Source organism: Rhagoletis pomonella, unplaced genomic scaffold (assembly GCF_013731165.1).
Source record: "Rhagoletis pomonella isolate Grant_MI unplaced genomic scaffold, Rhpom_1.0 Rhpom_scaffold_00004, whole genome shotgun sequence".
NCBI classification, from domain to species: domain Eukaryota; kingdom Metazoa; phylum Arthropoda; class Insecta; order Diptera; family Tephritidae; genus Rhagoletis; species Rhagoletis pomonella.
The window spans coordinates 82959089-82969616 of record NW_023458558.1 but is presented as its reverse complement, the minus strand read 5'-3'; the positions used below and the strand labels follow the sequence as shown (position 1 = coordinate 82969616).

The following is a 10528-nucleotide window of genomic DNA, read 5'->3' as shown; positions in this document are numbered from 1 at the left end:
CCCCCCCCCCCCCCCCCCCCCCCCCTCCCCCACAGTCTACCGGCCTGTCCAACTCGCGCGTGCGAGCTAACCGTGACATCGGTCAAATGCAACTCATGCCTAGGCTGGTGTCACTTCCGCCTATGCTCCGGTCTACGCACCACGCGCGAATGGACTGCGAACTACAGCGCCCCATGCTGCAGAGCGCCACTGACGCAGACAACAGCGCCCCCATTGCATCCACCTACCAACAGGCAGCAACAGCAAGCGCGTCAGATGCAACCGGCCCAAGGTAGACCTCACTCCTCCCTCACCCCCCGTATCGCGACCAGCCTCCCAAGGCATACGAAACTCCTACAACTCAACTGCAACGGACTCCAGAGCAAGATTGAGGAGATAGTAGTTTTTATGGGTCGGCATGGCATATTGATAGCTGCGGTCCAAGAAACGAAGTTGCACAGCAACTCAACTCTATTGGGTTGCGCCGCCTACAATGTGCTCCGTAAAGATCGCGAGCGAGATAATGGTGGCGGACTAGCGTTCATCTTACACCACACAGTGCAGTATCGGCTTATCGAAGAAGACATCGACCCGAGGGACACCACCCTAGAATGTCAGGGCATAGCTGTCCGGTCAGGCGATGTCGAGCTCGAAATATTCAACGTTTATATACCCCCTGTCACCTGCTGCGCGGCAGCATATCACCCTGACATAGGTGCGCTACTCAGAGGTGAAAACCGAATGGTAGTAGGTGACTTCAAAGCGCACCACGATCTATGGCACTCAAGCCTGGCCAATGATCGTAGGGGAAACCTTTTGGCTGAGCAGATAGACGATTCGACATTCTGCACCATGAACGACGACGCCCCCACCAGGATTATGGGTAGCTGCAGCAGCTCGCCAGACCTAACAATTGCTAGCGCTGGTTTGATCAATAGCATCTCATGGCGACCTATGCTAACACTAGCATCAGACCATCTACCCATAGTCATCTCGATCAATAAGCCCACCGACTTTGCTCCCGCGGACCACCGAACCTATACCAACTTCAACAAAGCTGACTGGAACGGCTTCGCGGAAGTCACCGAGAGCAGCTTCGCCGCCCTTCCCACACCCACAAACATACACACTGGCGAACGCCAGTTCCGCAGGGTAGTCACTGCCGCAGCGGCTCGCTTCATTCCGTCCGGACGCATCGCGGAAGTCCGCCCAAATTTCCCGGCCGAAGCAGCTGTACTAGCAAACGAGCGTGACTACCTACGCCAGGTCGACCCCGGGGACCCCCGTCTGAGGGACCTTAATTTGGAGATTCGGCAACTGGTAAATCAGCATAAGCGGAAAAAGTGGGAGGATCACTTGAAGGCCTGTAACTTCACATCTGGTGTGAGTAAGCTCTGGTCAACCGTGAGGTCCCTGTCCAACCCAACGAAGCGTGATGACAGAGTGGAAATATCTTTCGAAGGTCGCGCTTCGTCGGACCCGAAGAAGTGCGCAGCCTACTTTAGTAGGCAATTCACACTGCACCCTTCGGTAGACAAGGCCAAACGTCGAGTGACCAGGAGGCTGCACAAGCTGCCAAAAAACAGTGCACCACTTGTTTTCACCAGCTGTGAAGTGAAGGGGGCCATCGGGAAGGCGAAAGCCTCCAAAGCCATTGGACCCGACGGAATCTGTATGCTGATGCTAAAACATTTAGGGCCTAAGGGAGTAGCTTACGTAACGGAGGTCCTCAACCTGTCCATGGCCACTCTCATCATTCCTGATGTGTGGAAATCAGGGAGAGTGGTTCCACTGCTGAAACCGGGGAAGCCCGCCAACAAAGGAGACTCTTATCGCCCGATAACGCTCCTTTCCCCGGTCGCGAAGACGCTTGAGGCCCTACTACTCCCATACTTAACTTGCCACCTGACCCCAGCTAAGCACCAGCACGGATTCCGTAAAGTGCACAGCACAACAACAGCACTTAACGCCATAAACACACAAATAACGAGTGGCCTAAATCGAAACCGCCCCTGTGAGAGAAAGGTCCTAGTAGCGCTGGACTTGTCAAAGGCGTTTGACACCGTCTGCCATTCCACGCTACTAGAAGACATCGAGGCCTCCTCACTCCCACAGGGACTGAAGTGATGGTCGGCGAATTATATGAGTGGTCGACAGTGGTCAGTAATCTTCCGAGATCAAACCTCGAAACCAAGAAGGATTAAATAAGGGGTTCCACAAGGTGGTGTTCTCTCCCCCTTACTATTTAACTTCTACATCTCCAAACTTCCTCAACAACCTGAGGGAGTTTCCCTGATCTCATACGCTGACGATTGCTCGATTTTGGCGTCCGGTATCTCTCCAGCCTTTCTAGCTTATTCACTGCAAGGAGCCTAACACTCCCCCCAAGGAAATCAACGGCGACCCTCTTCACCACCTGGACGAAGGAGGTCAGGCTAGAGTTAGGTATACACGTCGATGGCACACCAATACCGACTGTAAACAACCCGAAAATCTTAGGGGTCACCTTCGATAGCCTGCTTTCCTACTCCACGCACACAACCGCAATTGTCAATAAAGTACAGAGCCGCAACAAGGTCCTCAAGTCGCTCGCCGGCAGCACTTGGGGCAAAGACAAAGAAACGTTGCTGGCAACATACAAGGCAATTGGCCGGCCGGTTCTAAACTATGCTGCGCCAGTTTGGACGCCGGGGACTAGTTGGACGCAGTGGACGAAGCTACAGACTTGTCAGAACGCCGCACTCCGGACAGCGAGGCCCAAGTGCTCCCCGTTAGGGAGCACAACAAAATGCTCTGTAAGCAATTTTTGGAGGGGGTCACAGAAGTGAACACCCTAGCAGACCGTTGCTTCAGGAGGAGCCTCCAGCCCAGGCACGTCAGGGGGCACCTATTCGCGTACAAGGACGTAGTCCAACAGTACGTAGACCAACCATTGGACCCGACGACATACAGACGAGCCATCAACGACATTCATAGAGAGTCAGTTACTACCTACCTCGACTCTCGACCTATGAATGCCGTAATACGAGCCCAATCACCACCTGTAGAAGAGACGGAGCTTCAACTGCCACGAGAGACCCGCGTTACCCTGCCTCAATTACGGTCTGGATACTGTAGCCGCCTTAACAGCTACCTGTTCAGACTCGACCCCAATATCCCCAATGAGTGCCCGGCATGTGGAGAGTCCCCCCACGACACCAACCACCTCTTTACATGCCAGCTCAATCCGACTCAACTAACACCCCTCTCCCTCTGGTCCGAACCCATCGAAACAGTTCGTTTCCTGGGCCTCCCGTTAGTTGAGCTTGACGACAATGATTGAACGTAGACCCGAAAAAGGCGGGGCTTAGTAGTGCCGCTACAACAACAACAACGTCTTTATTCGTGTCAAGTGACTATATTATTATTATTACTTCGGAGATACCCGCGTTGCGACCTAAGAAGATATATTGTGCTAAATCCTAATTGTAATCGCTCCAATATTAGGCTATTTAAAAAGCTCAGCACTTTGGATGATGCCATGTTCCAAATTTTAGGTGGAGAAGACAATCCTGGTGCATCAATCTACTATTCATGCTTCGTGAACAGGCACATAGAATATACTCTGGGGTTTCCTTCACCGGCCCACAAAACCTATAGTCAGTCTCTACAGAAAGACCCTTTAATTCAATCGGTACGTTAACTTGCAGTGTGCTGTCAGGTAGCCAGTAAGAGTTTTAAGTTCAAGGTTTCTTTCGGAGCTCCTCCTGAAAAGTTATGAATCTCTTTGATTGTCTTATTCCCTTCGACTTCTGCCCTTCGACAATTCCCAGCTAGCTCCTAAGTAGGTCTGCAGTGTATCCTTTAGATGTACCGCAAAAAGGCTCGGAACTATGCAAACGCATTTGGGCTCCACTCTTTGCAAGACAGTAGGGATGCGTATCGGCAATGAAAATTCGGTATGCCGATATCGCGATATTCTAAACTCACAATATCCAATACCGATATATCTACTAAAATAATATCGATATATTGAATATCGGAAATATCGAAAGCGAAATGGTTAATAGAGATATATTGTTTATGAAACTACATACGTATACTTGGAATTAAAATGCAAATAAGCATAAATTAAAATAACGAAGTTACTTTGGATAAGTACCTTCAAAGAGACACACCTTTTCATATGTATGTATGTATTTCTAAAAGTGAAGTACAAATTTTGATATTTTTATGAATTTTTGTTTTTCATGCTTACTATGCCAAAAGCTGTTTTGTGAGAACAAAAAAATTTTCCAACTAGTCAATTTTATTTTCAATTCAGAAGCCCAGAGTAGGTAAAGAAAAGTTTCCGATATTTCACATATCGAAACAAAATATTGTATCGATATCGTATCGCAACTCGTGATATCGATATAAATTAACCGATAGCCCTTTCGTTGCCTTCAAACCCTTCATGTCCCTGAACCCTCCACAGCGGTACGCTATTGTGGGCTCCCAGTGGTTCAAGAGTTCACAAGCCTTGATGCCGTTTTAAAAGACTCTAAGGCTTCTAACGCTGCCTGAATATCTGACATAATACTTATTCTGGCCTCATTTGCCTTCTACGATAAAATTCGCGAACACAGACTTCGACTGGGAAGGCCTCCTTCCAGAATATGGTTGGGTACAAGCCCATTGGCAGACTTTCCTGGAATCTTGGTCCAAGTACGCCATAAAGAATATATGGATGTTCGTATTGTATATTGGCAATAATAAGGGTATACGTTTGTACTGAGGAATCATGTTTGCGGCCGCCGTTATATTCATGTAAAAAAAATGCAAAAATGTTTAGAGATACATATTTTCTATTTTTCTCAAATAACTATTACTCGTAGTCCCGAAACCTACCAAAATCCAATCAAGCCTACCAACCTACCAAATGGAAAAAAACCTACCAGTTTTGGTAGGAAAAGCCCATGTTTGGCAACACTGCTTCACGTATTCTAGCTCGGGAACACTCCCCCAATATAGTCTAATCGGAAACTCAATCGTTCCAGACCGATTCAGTTGAATCTGGTTCAAGGACACCGTGGGGTTTAATTTAGTTAACACGGTGTGTAAATTTGCATTCATTAAGAGAGGAAACTGGTTACCTATCTTAAATAATATGCGCAAATTTAAACAAAATTTTTTTAGAGTGTACATGGTCCAACGAGTTTTGCATGGTAACGATAAAATTGTAGGAACTCAAAAGTGTAAAAAAAGGAAACGATAAAATTAATTTTTATTTTTTTTCCGTAACGGTAAATATTTAAAGTTTGTGATTTGTAGGACCTTGTAGCTAGTATTTGTGACATATTTGCAACAAAAAATTGCTTTCGATAATTTGTCGCTAACGAAAAAATTGCAATTATGGGTCGAGATATTACGATCGTTTTTATCGCAATATCTGATATTGGAAATAACTAATTTCTTTAATGAAGCAGTGGCTTTGTTTTTTTCTTCTAACTTAAGAAAGTTTTATTATATGGACATCTTTGCACATGCAGCAGTATATAGCATGCATTTATGCGCTTGGTGTTAGCAGTCGCGCCTAAACATTCTCTCAAGTGAGAGTAAAAGGAGAACAGATGCAGAAGTGCACGGGAACGCAAAAAGCACTATATCCTGTAAAACCGTCAGTCGGTTTGCTTACATATTATTTGCACAACATTGATTTGGCTGAAATAATATCTAAATCTATAAAATAAAAAAATACCCATATTTCTCTTAATTTTTTAAATTTTAACCATCGATAACTTCTACAATTTAAAAATATGGAGCACTATCTAAAATTAAATCTATTTTCAAATAAACTCATACCTCATTAAATACGGCCTTGAATTTATATGTGTGTATTAGGGATGTTGCGAATAGGGAATTTTAGACATCCGCGTATGCGAATGCGGATGCGGATGTTTAAAAGCTAACATCTGTGGATGCGGATGCGAATACGGATGTCATGTATTTTTAAGAAATAATTTATGTGAGCAAATTAGTTGATTTAAGTTAATAAAAAATGGAAGGGTTAGTAATTTTTAATAATGTTTTTTTTTAGTACTTCAATATAAAAATTGAAATATTGTATTTGATAAAAACTTTTTAAAGGGTCGTAAATCAAACCTGCGCCACTATATAACTACTCGCTCGAGGCGACAAACGTGAAAAAGTTGAAACTTGACAAAATTGTAAATTATTTTCGATTGACGCTGCTCCAGTTGAGAAGACTTTCAGTTATGTTTATTTATTTTTATTCCGGTGCAATAATTCCGTTTTGAGAAATGCATCGGGGCTGCAAATGTTGGATGTATTCTCCTGACTTTCCTATTCACAATCTAGCATCATGGCGTGATCGTTGTTTAAACACCGTTGTTTTCGAAAGAATTCTTCATTCTCATTCTTTTGGTTGTTTCGGAATTTGGACAACCTGTAACATCATCAACGTTTTTCGATTTTAGTTTTTTTAATTAATTTTTAATGCTTTATTCTGTGATTGGTTAGATATACGTTTTATCAGTGCAGGGATCGAAAATAACAGTTATTTTTTACATTTTACGTAAAAATCAAAAAATCAACAGACTTTTACATATGTAATGCTGTGAGTTCGGTAACCACTTAAACGCAAAGCTCATTTAACATATTCCTTATGTGACAATGCAAAGTAATAGGGCTTTCGCACGAGGCGATTTTTCAGGCAACTTTTGCGTTCAACTCACGCAGGGTTGCATGAAAAAAAAAATTGAATGGCTAAAAATATCAAAATATAAGAAAATATCACAATATTCAACATTGCATTCTACTTTTGGTTGGACGGCCTTTCAACTAATCGCTTTCAACAAAGTTGGTCCCCAGCCAATATTTAGCCATTCAACTTTTTTTTCGTGCAACCCTGCATGAGTTGAAAGCAAAAGTTGAACGCAAAAACGCCTCATGCGAACACTTTTTATGTATAACTGAGCCTTTAAACTTGCTTAATATTTTTTATTGCAGATAATAAACAAACTGCTTATCCAAATTAAACAAATTTGGTATCATATGAAAGAGGACTGAGATAGCTTTTATACAGAAATAACGAACGAAGGTTACCACCGCTATTTATATATATATATATTTTTTTTTTCAATTTAATACAAAATAAATTCATATACATACCTGACCCAACTTTTGTTTTACGGTAATTAATTAAAATTTTTTATTGAAATATTTTTCAGTATGTGGCTTTCCTCGTTTAGAGATCTCAGTTTTAAAGCTATTTAAGTCCTCTTTCATTTGATACCAAACTTGTTTAATTTTGATAAGCGGTTTGTTTATTATCCGGAAAATACTTTTATTTCGGAATAACAAATATTTGGCCAAGTTTAGCTTGTAAAAAATAACTGTAATTTCCGGTCCCTTCAATATTCGCATTCGCAAAAGATCCGCATTGATTTTTGCGAATGCGAAAGCGAATGCGAATGTTAAAATTAATGCGGAAGCTCCGCTGTTGCGAATGCGAATATTCGCAACAACCCTGGTGTGTATGTACCGGAATTTCGGATTTTTTAAGCAGTGTGTCTAAGGAGTTCATCAATATTTATTTCGCTAAAAAATCCCAACAAGCCTAGTCCGACAATAGATTATTATATACCATTTTAAACGCCTATATATCCTCTTCTCAGATCATATTCGATCTTTGAAATCGTTTCAAAAATAGTCATTCTAAAACTGGTAAATCTACAAAACCCTATTCTCTGACCTAAATCGACAGGTCGCGACCTCTAAATGGCCTTTAAAAATACTATAAAAATAGGCAATAATATTTCTCATAAAAACGATTTAAATTAGGGGGTAGGGTCTTGAAATTTCCAAAAGAAGCATTTTCGATGGGCACCCCAAATTACATATGAATGCATAATCCGCGAAAACTTTTTCGTCATATCAGATCTGTACCGTTCGTTCGATTTTACAAAATGAGGTATCAAAATAAAGGTCCTAGCCTGTGGATGTGCAATAGCTACTTATTTTTTCTAAAAGAGTTGCCACCTGTTAAAAAAATGTAATTAATTTATTATTTCACTATGAGTATCGATCGAAATAGTTTTGACAAGGCTTTATTTCTTAATTATACAAGGTGTCCCAGAAGTAACGTGCCAAACTTTAGCGGAAGGTAGGTGGGGGGGTGAGCTCCCTGATAAACAAAAAATTTTCAGGTAAAAATGCCATCGTTTTTGAAATATTTACATTTTTTCGAATTTAAAAAAAATCGTGCCTTTTCATGTGTTTTCTTTAACTGCAACTACAAACCGGGCAATACTTAGTAAATTTTTTATGTAAAATACTTCCAGATAGTTGCCTCCCCATACTCAAAGGCAACGTAGTTAAAATATATTAAGGAACCATCATAAAATTAGGACTATTTCTGGATTTTTAACTTTTTGATATTTTCTTCCCCAACTTTGACTATCTCGGGTGAAAAAAAATGTACTGAGCTATAACTTTACATTACATAAAAAAATTGCTCATTTAATAAAGATTTCAGGAAGGTGCCACACTTACTGTTTTGAATAGAAAAAAAAAAGTTATAGCCGCTTTTGTGGGTAAAGGACTGAGACACGCTAGAATGTATTTAATAGATTTAAATTGAATTTGCTCTTGTTACCGTCAAATGACATGCTAAACAGTACAAGGGTACATAATTACTTGCTTCTGACATTATTTTATGTTACTTACCGGAATTCGGACTAGAGTCTATAACAAGGGCAATATCTATCAAAATTTTGTGTGAAGGATGGGTTCACGTTAAATAAGATATACATGAGTTGTTTGAAGAAAAATTTATTCATTTATTGATAAAATATTCTCAAATTGGCGACCTTCTACTCTAATACAAGCTCGGAACCTTTTAAGAAAAGACGCTTTTAGAGATCTTAAACTCAATTGGGCTACCTCAGCAACAGCTCCATTTATTTGTTCCCGCAAATGCTCTTCGTTTTGAATTGTTTTTGAATAAATTTTGTCCTTAAGACAGCCCCAGTAGAAAAAATCTAATGGATTCAGGTCTGGCGATCGAGCGGGCCACGTGATTGGCCCGTATCGTCCAATCCATCCGCGAGGATAAGTTTCGTCTAAATGAGCTCTTACTTCACGCCCGTAGTGAGCAGGGCACCCGTCATTTTGCAGCCATAGTCTTCGCCGCAGGTTTAAGGGTACATCTTCCAAAAGAGTTGGAAGCCGTTCCTGAAGGAACTCTAAATAACTGTGAGAGTTGATCGTTGGCGGCAGTTCCACAGGTCCCAATATCTGACAATTAAAAATACCGCACCATAAATTTATTTTGTACCGGTGCTGCGAACGATCTTCTCTCATTTCGTGAGGATTGTCTATCTGCCAACTGTGAAGGTTATGTAAATTAAAATAACCATCACGTTTGCATGATGATTCATCGCTCCAAATTATTTTATTAACAAGTACGAAAGTCTAAGTTCGGGCGGAGCCGAACATTAAATACCCGGCGCAAGTATTAAATATATGTTTTTTCACCCTTCCGAAACCTTCCGCTAGATGGTAAGCCGAGGTGTATCAATTTTGAGTAAATTAGCGTCATTCAATTTCGAAATATTGAGGTTTCAAGCATTTCTTAAATTTACCGTTATATGAGAATCGGCCGTTATTTTAGTCCGATTTCAATAATTTTCAACGTTTTGCTTACACGTGGCAAGTACAATAACCATACCGAGTTTGGTACAAATTGGTAGAACGGTTACCGATATACTTATATGTGATCACAAGTGGGCGGTGCTACGCCCATTTTCCAAAATTTTGTCATAAGCGTATTTCTTGGTAAAGAATTGTTGCAATCATCAATTTTGAATAAATTAGCTTCAATATTTACTGATTTATCGAAGATTTTGTATTTCTCGAAATTACCGTTATATGGGATGTGGGCGTGGTTATTATCCGATTTTAGAAATTTTCGGCCAGTTGGTATGCTGTACCAGGACCAACAACTGTGCCAAGTTTGGAAGAAATTGGTGTAGCAGGTACCAAGATATACACATGTAACCATAAGTGGGCGTGGCTACGCCCATTTGCCAAAATTTTGTAATATTCTTATTTTTCGTCTAAAAATCATTGCAAATATCAATTTTGAGTGAATTATCTTCAGTAGTTACTAAAATATCGCAGTTTTCGTTTTTCTGAAAATTACCGTTATATGGGAGGTAGGCGTGGTTATTGTCCGATTTCGCCCATTTTCAATACCATCCGTCCCACGCCCAAAAGAAGTTCACGTACCAAGTTTCGTTAAGATATCTCAATTTTTACTCGAGTTATCGTGTGCACAGACGGACGGACGGACGGACGGACAGACAGTCACCGCTTAATCGATTTCTCTTTTCATTCTGATCATTTATGTATACATTTGTCTATATCTATCTCGATTCGTTTTGCCTGTTACAAACAACCGTTATGTGAACAAAGTTATAATACCCTTGTGCACAAGTGCGCTCGGGTATAAAAATCGAACACGCTACGAGCGGAAGTTTCGTGAAGAAGAAGAAAGCTATTTATA

The 10528-nt window shown here is 41.2% G+C and overlaps 1 protein-coding gene across 1 annotated transcript in view; it reads left to right on the top strand.

The window, feature by feature from the left end:
- LOC118738105 (homeobox protein abdominal-B) overlaps positions 1-10528 on the top strand; it is an 89010-nt gene that overhangs the window by 69067 nt on the left and 9415 nt on the right. The gene's annotated exons all lie outside the window — the stretch shown is intronic.